The following is a 10,904-nucleotide window of genomic DNA, read 5'->3' on the forward strand; positions in this document are numbered from 1 at the left end:
AGTACGTGGCTAAGTTCGATAGTCTGTTGCGTTTTGCACCGCTAATTTCCGGAGATGAAGAAGCTAAGGCAGATCAGTTCATCAACGGGTTGAACCCCGATGTCTTCACGTTGGTTAACACCAACAGGCCTAGCAACTTTGCGGATGCCATGAATTACGCAAAGGGAGCAGAAGCAGGCTTGTGGAGGCAAAGAGGTAATCAGGGGGCACCTCAGCAGCAGAGGCAGTATCAGAACCAACCATCTCAGTACCAGAATCAGCCACCTCAACATCAGAACCAGCAGCAGAGGTACGAAGGTGGAAACAGTGGGGGAAACAGAAAGGATCAGTACAAGGCAAGAGGTAAACAGTTTAAGAGACAGGGGAACAGTTCGTCCAGTTCCAGTGGTTCGAAGCAATTCGGTTCAGGACCGAGTTCTGGGTCATCATCCTTGTACTGCAGCAAGTGTGGAGGAAGACACTCACCGGATCAGTGTGTGGGAGTCTTCGGCAATTGTAACACATGTCAGCAACCGGGACACTTCTCTAAAGTGTGCCCTCAACGTAATAGAGATAGAGCTCAGAGTGGGAGTTCATCTAGACCTGCAGCTCAGCCGGCGAGGCAGTCCTCTGCAGTTCACTCTTTCCAACCCCAGCAACAGCAGAACAGACAGGGAGGTAGCTCTAGTGCAAATCAGCCTCCGAGACAGCAAGCACGAGTCTTTGCATTGACAGAGGATCAGGCTCAGGCAGCACCTGACGATGTCATAGCAGGTAACTGTTCGATTTTCGGTCATTCTGCTCATGTCTTGATAGATACCGGTGCTTCCCATTCCTTTATCTCTGAGAAATATGTGTTATTGCATGCTTTTCCAACTGAATTGTTGCCTACAGTAGTAGCTGTTACTTCACCTTTGGGTGGAGGAATTGTTTCTGTCCGACTAGTCAGGAACTATGAATTTTGTTTCGAGGGGAATTTGTTAGAATTCGACTGTATTGTGCTTGGGTTGTCAGATTTTGATTGTATTGTCGGGATAGATGCTTTAACCAAGTACAGGGCGACAGTTGATTGTTTTCTGAAGGTTGTCAGGTTCAGACCTGAAATGGCAGACGAGTGGAAATTCTTTGGTAAGGGTTCTCGATCTAGAATTCCTTTGATTTCAGTGTTATCTATGACTCGTTTGTTACAGAGAGGTGCAGAAGGATTTTTGGTTTATGCGGTTGATGTACTGAAATCTAGCCCAGCTTTGGTTGACTTACCAGTAGTTAGAGATTTTGCTGATGTGTTTCCGGAAGATGTTCCTGGATTGCCACCCATTCGAGAGGTTGAATTCAGCATTGACTTAGTGCCAGGTACTCAACCTATTTCAAAAGCTCCTTATCGTATGGCACTTGTTGAATTGAGAGAGTTGAAGGAGCAGCTTGAGGATTTGATTGCCAAGGGATACATCAGACCTAGTGTATCGCCTTGGGGTGCTCCTGTTCTATTCGTTCGGAAGAAGGATGGTTCTATGCGGCTCTGTATCGACTACCGCCAATTGAATCAGGCTACAGTTAAGAACAGGTATCCTTTACCCCGAATAGATGACTTGTTCGATCAACTGCAGGGTTCTTCTGAGTACTCTAAGATTGATCTGAGGTCAGGCTACCATCAGCTGAGAGTGCGAGAGGAAGATGTTCCTAAGACCGCATTCAGAACGAGGTATGGTCACTTTGAGTTTATAGTCATGCCGTTCGGTTTGACTAACACTCCAGCTGTTTTTATGGGTTTGATGAACCGTATCTTTCAGCGTTATTTAGATGAGTTCGTCATTATTTTCATCGATGATATTCATATCTACTCGAAGAACCGTACTGACCATGCAGAGCACTTGAGAATCGTCTTGCAGATTTTACGAGTTGAGCAGTTGTTTGCCAAGCTATCGAAATGCGAATTCTGGTTAGATCGAGTTGTCTTTCTCGGTCATATTATTTCTGAAGATGGGATTTCTGTCGATCCCAGCAAAATCGAAGCGGTTATGAATTGGCCTAGACCGACATCAGTACCTAAGATCCGAAGCTTCATGGGTTTAGCTGGTTATTACCGTCGTTTCATCGAGGGTTTCTCGTCTATTGCCAAGCCTATTACCCAGCTGACTCAGAAGAATGCGCCTTTTGTCTGGACTACAGATTGTGAGGCTAGCTTTGTTGATCTGAAGAGGAGACTGACCAGTGCTCCAATTCTTTCTATTCCGAAGGGTACTGGAGGTTTCACAGTGTATTGTGATGCTTCTAACCGAGGTTTGGGTTGTGTTCTTATGCAGCATAAGCATGTGATAGCGTATGCATCAAGGCAGCTGAAACCGCACGAGACTCGTTATCCAGTTCATGATCTTGAACTTGCAGCAATTGTATTTGCTTTGAAGATCTGGCGTCACTATCTTTATGCTGAGTCTTTCGAGATCTTTTCTGATCATAAGAGTCTTAAGTACTTGTTTTCACAGGCAGAGCTGAATATGAGACAGAGAAGATGGTTAGATCTGTTGAAGGATTTTGACTGTGAGATCAAGTATTATCCAGGGAAGTCGAATGCAGTTGCAGATGCCTTGAGCCGAAAGCTTTGTTCTTTATCTCTTTCAACTATCGGTGTTTTTCAGTTGGTCGATGATTGTTGCACTTCTGGTTTAGAGTTTGAAACAGATAGGGAGACTATCAGAGTGTTTGCTATTCAAGCCGAGCCGGAGTTGTTTGTTGCAATCAGAGAAGCACAGAAGTCTGAGCCGAGCATTCAGGTTTCGGTAGAGAAAGTCAGAACTGGGCATCAGTCAGAATTCCAGGTTAGAGATGACGTTTTGTTTGTGAATAACCGTATTGTTGTGCCTGATATTTCGGAGTTGAGACAGCGTATTCTCCGAGAGGCTCATTGCAGTCGGTTTAGCGTTCATCCTGGAGGTCGTAAGATGTACAACGATCTGAAGAGTCAGTTTTGGTGGAAGAGAATGAAGGAAGATGTTGCGAGATTTGTATCTCGGTGTTTGAATTGTCAGCAAGTGAAAGCAGAGCGGAAGCGACCAGGTGGTCTTTTGCACAGCCTATCTGTTCCTGAATGGAAATGGGATCACATTTCTATGGATTTTGTCACGAAGCTACCACGATCCGTTCGAGGATGCGATGCTATTTGGGTAGTGATCGACCGATTGACGAAGTCCGCGTGTTTTATTCCGTACAGGATGACGTATCGCCATGATCAGATGGCTGAGTTGTATGTTAGCAATGTTGTGAGATTGCATGGTGTGCCGAAGTCGATCGTTTCAGACAGAGATCCTAGATTCACTTCTCAATTCTGGCACAGTCTTCAGGGGGCACTTGGTACTCGATTGCATTTGAGTACAGCTTATCATCCTCAGACAGATGGACAGTCAGAGCGGACTATCCAGACGTTGGAGGATATGCTGCGAGCGGTAGTGCTAGACTTTGGCACTAGTTGGCAGGATTCTTTGCCTCTTGTCGAGTTTTCTTACAACAACAGCTTCCAAGCGAGTATCGGTATGGCGCCTTTTGAGGCTTTGTATGGTAGAAAGTGCCGATCTCCGTTGTTTTGGGATGAATTGTCCGAGTCACCAGATTTGGGACCGGAGATGCTTAGAGATATGGCAGAGCAGGTTAAGATCATTCAGACCAGAATGAAGTCAGCTCAAGATAGACAGGCGAAGTATGCGAATGTCAGACGTCGACCTCTGAGTTTTGAGCAGGGAGACCGTGTATTCCTTAAGATTTCTCCGTTAAGAGGCACCGTCAGATTCGGTAAGAGAGGAAAGTTATCTCCGAGATTCATCGGTCCGTACGAGATTCTCGAGAAGATAGGCGATCTTGCCTACAGACTTGCACTTCCTCCGTCTTTATCTGGTATTCACGACGTTTTTCACGTCTCTATGCTGCGAAAGTACCAACCAGATATTTCTAATATCCTTCAGCCTGACGAAGCTGAGTTAGACGAGACCCTGAGCTATTTTGAGCGACCGATTCAGATCCTTGATCGGAAAGAAAAGCAACTCAGAACCAAGTTGATTCCATTAGTGAAAGTGCAGTGGTGCCGTCACGGCGTTGAGGAAGCGACTTGGGAGACAGAGTCTAACATGAGACAGCGTTTTCCAGAGCTATTCGGATGACGTGAGTTCTTCTTACTGTCTTTTGATTCTTTATTCTATCTTTGAGTTGTGATTCTCGTTGATTTCGAGGACGAAATCTCTTCTTAGTGGGGGAGAATTGTAACGCCCCGTTTTTATCTTAAATGAGTTTATTGAGTTTATCAGAGATTACAGAGTTCTCGAGCCGGTTTGATTTTGATCAGGGTCCTTTTTGCAAATTTTGGAAATTTCAGGGACTAAAACGCAAATAGTTGATTTTATATATTATCTACACTTGATATTTATTTCACAAGTCACCTCCTTCCTCCTCCCAACCGTGAGCCCCCATTGAAGCCGATTCTTTGAGCTTTCAAGCTTTCTGATTTCAGTCCGAGCTCGATCCGGCCGTTGGAATTTATTTTTGAAGGCAGATTATCGATCACTGCAGCGAGAGCTTCGTTATATCGTAAGTTTTTCTACGATCGGATACATTCTAGTTTTTGGATGTTGTTAGAATCGTTTGAGATTCGAGTATGTTGTTCTCTACAGAGTTCTGATCGTTTATTATCTGTCGGTTTTGAATTAGAGCGACGTCCGGATTTGTTATGATTTTTGGGAGCCATTTTCGAAAATGTGGATTTTGAGATTGATGGGTTTGCTTTGTTATTGTTGTTTTGGGAATTGAATTGAGTTGTTATCAGTATTGCACTGCTGTCTGCGTTGCCGGTTTGTTCAGTTTATAGCCGTTATGCCGTCGGTTTGAGTTTTGGGTTTTCGAATCGTTTTTGTATTGATTGAAGTCTCGGTGTGTGAGTGATCGTGGTTGTTGATCATCTCTTGTATCTGAACAGATTCGTTTGGAGTTGTCAAGCCCTGAGTTAGCAGCTGATTGATCGTTTCAGAGTTGGACGAAGATCGGTAATGAGATTTACCTTGATCCGTAGTTGTTGTTTAGATTGTATAGTTGTTGATACAATCTTTTGTTGTAGCTTTCCTGGAGTTGGAACTACTGAGTCATGGTTATTGACCAATCCATGTAGGTTGGATGATCAGTGGTGGTCTGATCTGATAAGTGCAAGCTTAAGTAGATCGACAAATTCGATTGGTTGGGCCAATCAGGGTTGATCAGGATGTAGCAATTAAGAAATACTTGGGATAGTATTTTGTCGAGTAATGCTTATGGGATGAGTACTGAATACCATCTCAGAGAAATCGGAGATTTGAGTTATTTAGTCTCAATGATCGCCAGAGATGAATCTTCTGGGATTGCTGTAATCGAGAACGATTGCAATTGGACTTGTATGATCAAGTTAGGTGCTAACTTGACAGTGGAGACAAGCAAGGGAGTTGGTAGTTTTCAGTATAGTGCATTCTTGTTAAGAAGGAAGTTGATATTGATCCAATCAATTGCTTAGTGATAGCAATAGGTCAGGAAAGGATCATGTTGTTGTTTCATGTGGGAATTGTCCATTAAACAACAATAGTGAAGAGTGTCAACCGGACATTTCGATGAAGTGTTCCTGCGAGGACATCTATGTATACCGTTGTGTTTGGATCCGACTAGTAGTTGGAAATGCTAATGGAAATTAGCAAGGAAATGTCAGTTGTCTGATCTGTGTGACATTAGATAGGATCTGATCCTCGAGATCTAGCAGGATGTGTCACTAGTCTTCTAGCGTGTGATGAACGATGTCTCTGAAATGACAGAGATAGTAGAATTTCAACTTAGTAGCCAACAAGATTATTGTGGGAATTGAAGATTTCGCAAGATCGGGAAGGATCAGGTTTGTTCTTTTCAAGCCGTGAGTCACATCCGTGCGGACTATTTGTCAAAGATATTGCATTGTAGCAATAAACGACAATCAGAGACGCATTGTGTGACAAGTTACTTCGAGCACAAGTATTTCCCAGGATTGACTAGGGAATCGACGAATTAGATCGTTCAGTGCTGAGACAGATGCGTTCGGTAAGGGAGCGATTTGATTATTGAGAATCCGTTGGGATTTAGTTCCAGGATCAGTATATTCAACCTTGGGAGGTTGGTTTGAGTTGATGGTATTATCAGAGACTCTGAGTTGTGTTATACCAGGTGCAATGACTGTCGAGTTTCGAGACGGAATAGGAAGCGTTTCCATATGTCTGTGCACTGTGGAAAGTCCCAGTCGAGCATATTGGTGGGAGCTTACCATAGTCTTGATCAGTGTACAGTGATTGCGAGTATGTATAACTATCAGGAGGATGTTTATCGATTAAATTCATGAGGTGAATAACCTATGATCGAGATGGTGTAGATCAATAGAGGCGTGATGACTTCCATTGCAATGTATGCGTGATTTCGCAGGCCAATGGCTAGGAGATGACGTAGCGTCATGAATTGCAAGTGATGATATTTATCATCAGGGCACAGTGTTGAGGTTATACTAAGAAACGTGGACAGCAGAATGTACTTGACATGATGGTTTAAATTCCCAGTATTCCTTGGGAAGCCGGTTGTGCTTCAGGGAGAGTGGGGAGGGTAACCAGTCTAGGGAACATTGTAAGCAGTTACGTTGAAGTATAGACTTGAGTCCACTGGATTATCTTAAAGCGAGATTCATATTAGAATGTGTCAACACAATGTTGGAAATAGTGTTTCCTGACTAGAGGTGTTGAGCACCAAGAAATTTTGAAACCATTAGATGGTTAGATTTGATATGTAATTCGACGAATGTCGTAAACCAGTCAGGATATGACTTGGTCTTCGTTAGTCAAAAATTACTTTGGGACGATGATACTGATCAAGCGGGTATTGTATCCTTCGTGGTCAGGAAGATCGTGGTCCGAGTGAAAGATGTATCAGTGTTACGATGCGCTAGCGCTAGGGAAGTTCGATTGTCGACCGGTAGCGCAGTAATTTTCAGCTGGGAAAATGTTAATGCGGTTCAGCATTAATGAAGCTTGCAGAGAATTCAAAGAGAGTCTGAGTATGTCGGAAGCTATTTCGACCAGACACTCGAGCAAGGGTTTCTTGTACGTTCTCGAGGTTTTACCCTAGATTTCGAGGACGAAATCTTTTAAGTGGGGGAGAATGTAGTGATCCGTATCCAGAATTAATGATTAATGAATAATTAATCGTGTAATCATGTTTATATTAAGTAAAACATGATTAAGGAAATTCCAAATGGGTTAACGGAGTCCAGAAATGGATTCAGGACACTCGAAAATGGTCGGGAAGGTTCCGAGGGTTCGGATGGTTCAGAGGCTCTGAACTGGATCGGAGGATCCGAACCAAAGATCAGAGGATCCGAACTCGGATCGGAGGCTCCGAAGATAATGCGTCATGGGTGACATCATTGATGGGACTTCGGAGGATCCAAAATCAGGATCGGAGGCTCCGAACAGGAACGGAGGCTCCGAAGTCAGGAACGGGGGATCCGAACCAGTTCGGAGGATCCGAAGTCGAGTTCGGACAACCCAAACTTTGCCTATAAATAGAGGTCCGAAATTTCATTTTCAACTCGCACCTCTCCTTTTCCTCTCTCAATTCTTAGGCCTTCTAACTCAGATCTAGGGAGTTCTAGGCATCCTATTGGGAATCCAAAAGTGGCATAGCGATCCCGATGTCGAGGCAAAGATGTGCCTAAGTTTTGAGGCAATTGTCATCAGCGGGCTGACGACGGACACAGGTATAACTATGGTCTCCTTAAATTATTTAGGAGTATGCAATAGCTTAGTTAAGACTTTTAGAGATTAAATATTGATGCATGGGTATTTGCATTGTAGAGCTGATATAGGCTTCGAACCTAGAGCGGGACAGCTAGGAACTGCCTGTAGTAAGGTACGTAAGTACAGACTGAGATAGCCAGCGGGTTTTGCATGCTTATATGTTGAATTTGTGTTTCATATTATCATGCAGCATGTGCATATCATATTGTGCCTGTCCATCTTGTGAGATGATCCATGTAGGGCCGCTCAGCCCTGTCTGGACGGGTGATGTCTAGTGCCCACTGACTGACGGGTCATGGGTAGTTAGCATCTAGGGACACAGTCCACGTCCTATAGGAATGAGGAGTGTCGACAGGGTTTGCTCCCCGGGTTGTACCACTCATGTCCTAGGCGCCATTACTGAGCAGTTATATACAGTTATCCCAGATATGGATACCCTATCATTTGCATGTATCATATTTGTATGTTTTACCCAGTGCTTTCGTATTGAGCTTAGAGCTCACATCCAGTCTTTTTTGTGTATCTGGACACCCCTTTCGACGGGGCAGGTGTAGGTGCAGGATTGAGCACCCGAAGCTTGGAGTAGCCAGCGACCAGTGAAGACAGCAGGATTAGCTGTAGGTTTTGCCTTTAGGCTATTTATTCGATTTGGTTGTATTAATCGAATTGGTTTAACCTGTTGTATTCTGCCGGTCTGTTTTTATTTAAGTCTTCCGCAGCGATTTATTTAATGCATGTTTAATTATGCTCTTAACTCTGATGAGGTAGCGGATCCGGGTAGGGTCGCTACATTATCACTCAAAAAATAGGTATTAGTGGTTTGGGGCTTTTCCTTTTAATTATTTTCTAATCTTTGAATTAGTCAAAAGTGTAGTAAATATAAAAAAGGGAATTGATTTAGCAATATTATTGGAAATTTACTATGAGTTTTTTCAATGTAACCAACTATGCACAGTACAATATGTCCATTCACTGGTAAGAAAAATAGGGTACATCCACTGAATATATGTTGACTATTAGGCATGGACTGAAGCAGTATAGAAATGGTTAGGCGGACGGGCCGACTTATGTTACTAAGGGTTCAATCCAGACAGAGAATAGCTATGTGTATGATTTCAATATTACAGGACAATGAGGTACATTGTGGTGGCATGCACATATTTTTTGGTTGAGGGCCACTATGTATGGTGCAATTGTGATTATGCCTATACAATGGACTCCTTTCCCTTTCCCTTAACCTGATAGAGAAGAAATAATCGTGTTAGGTGAGCATATTTCTTTATTTCTTGGTATTTTGATCCCTTTTTTTCTTGATGAATTTTGTTGAGTTGTTACACTTTTTGTGTTACCGGAGAATGGTGGAATGTAGATATTGAACAAGTGGAGAAACAAGGAGAGAGCATGGGATTGCCTCTGAATATGTCGGATGCGCACACGATAAACCGAAAGCCAGGGCCCTTGTTTCCATGTTATGAGAAACATACGAGTGTTTAGAGACTACAAAGTTGAAAAGATCGGGACATTTTAATCAGCTTTTTTTGTGTGTCTCATTTATCATATACTTTTGCAATGAAAGTTGAACAAGGAAAGACATACCTATTATGTGTATGAGAGAAAGGAAGAAACTCAGGCCTGTCCCAAGTTCTTGAAATCCCTATCTTGACTTATAGTGAAGAGGTGTTTAAAAAAATATCCCATTTTTCTATTTCTACCTCAAGATTGCTGCACAGTACATGACTTTTGGTTTGATAATTTTTTAGGATGCTCAGGTTTCTTATGATCATCACGCTATTATAATACCCCATTTGTCAATGATGTGAATGGGATACATTTATCGTCTCTTGGGGCATTAGCGCATCAATGAGTCATCTCTTCTATACAGATTTCTTTACTTCAAATTATGTGAGTGTGCGCATGATTTTAATAGATACTTATGATGTAAAGTGCCATCCCAACCTATGGTTCCAGAGAAAGACAGAGCATTATATGGTTATGTAAGTGTTTCATGGAAGGATCGGATGGAGGATTGGAAGAAGAGGCAAAGCGAGAAACTTCAGATGGTCAAACTTCTAGGGAATAATGATTCTGAGGACTTCGATGGGAGTGAATTGGACCCTGATTTGCCTACGTAAGCAAAATATTCTCTTAAAATGTGCCAGTAGCTTGTCCCATGTTTATGTTCCCTATTTCAGGGGCTGTCCACATGTTATGCTTCAGCTCCTATGAGTTTTGTCTTTGTATCATATTTCCTAGGTTTTTTGGAATACCAACATATTATCCTCCTGTTGGAGTTGGACCTGTACTGTTTGCGAATAATCTTAACAAAATAAGATAAATAGTTAAATACATGACAATACATGGTTATCTATTCTGACTCGAGTTTGTGTGGATTTGAGTTACTACTGGAGCATTCTTTTGGGTCCTCAGCAACACGGCCTTGAGAACTCCATATGCATATAACACATTTATATCTGCAACTATTTAGGTGGATATTTAAAGAAATTGTAATTTTTTGACTTGGATCTATATTTGAATTATGCATATAACACATTTATATTTGCAGTTAGTGGGAAACACAGATGTTTCGAGTTTTCACCAAGTACTGGAAAAGGAGAGCCATCAGAAAATGAAATTTGAAGAAGGGAGACTTTTACGAAGTCAATTTGCACAACTGACTATCGAGGCTAATCAGGTATGTTTTTTTTTTTATTATTTTCTCTTTCATTGGAAATTTTATATTTGAATGGTAGCTAACTTGGCTATGAATGGTAGCACAACTGATATTCTATTGCTAACTTGGCTATGAATGGTAGCTTATTTTTCAGTTTGCGGTCTTTATATATCTATTTTCTGAACATATTTTTGAAATGATAGATTTAATATTTTTCTTGTGTTTTTCTGATAATTGTTGCTTGCCGTTTGGTTGAGTCGATGATCTATTAAATCTATGTCTTTTTTGAGGTTATTATAAAATTAATATTCAGTAGACTTGTGTTTAAAAGAATCAATTAAGAAATCTATTGTTAAAGATACGGTAATCATTGTTGGGAAAGCATATTAAATTACAATAAACATTGTACAAGTATCTGAAAATTATTTCATTTAAGCTTGTAA

General features: G+C 41.9%; 1 long non-coding RNA gene across 1 annotated transcript; it reads left to right on the forward strand.

The window, feature by feature from the left end:
- Nucleotides 1-8,818: 8,818 nt before the first annotated feature.
- Nucleotides 8,819-10,483, forward strand: LOC140870854 (uncharacterized). Its single transcript, XR_012147553.1, has 5 exons — nucleotides 8,819-9,055; nucleotides 9,160-9,467; nucleotides 9,551-9,654; nucleotides 9,735-9,918; nucleotides 10,354-10,483. It is a non-coding gene; the product is annotated as an uncharacterized lncRNA (long non-coding RNA).
- The last annotated feature ends 421 nt before the right edge of the window (nucleotides 10,484-10,904 follow it).

The sequence above is a fragment of the Henckelia pumila genome, unplaced genomic scaffold (genome assembly GCF_033568475.1).
Source record: "Henckelia pumila isolate YLH828 unplaced genomic scaffold, ASM3356847v2 CTG_270:::fragment_1, whole genome shotgun sequence".
NCBI classification, from domain to species: Eukaryota; Viridiplantae; Streptophyta; class Magnoliopsida; order Lamiales; family Gesneriaceae; genus Henckelia; species Henckelia pumila.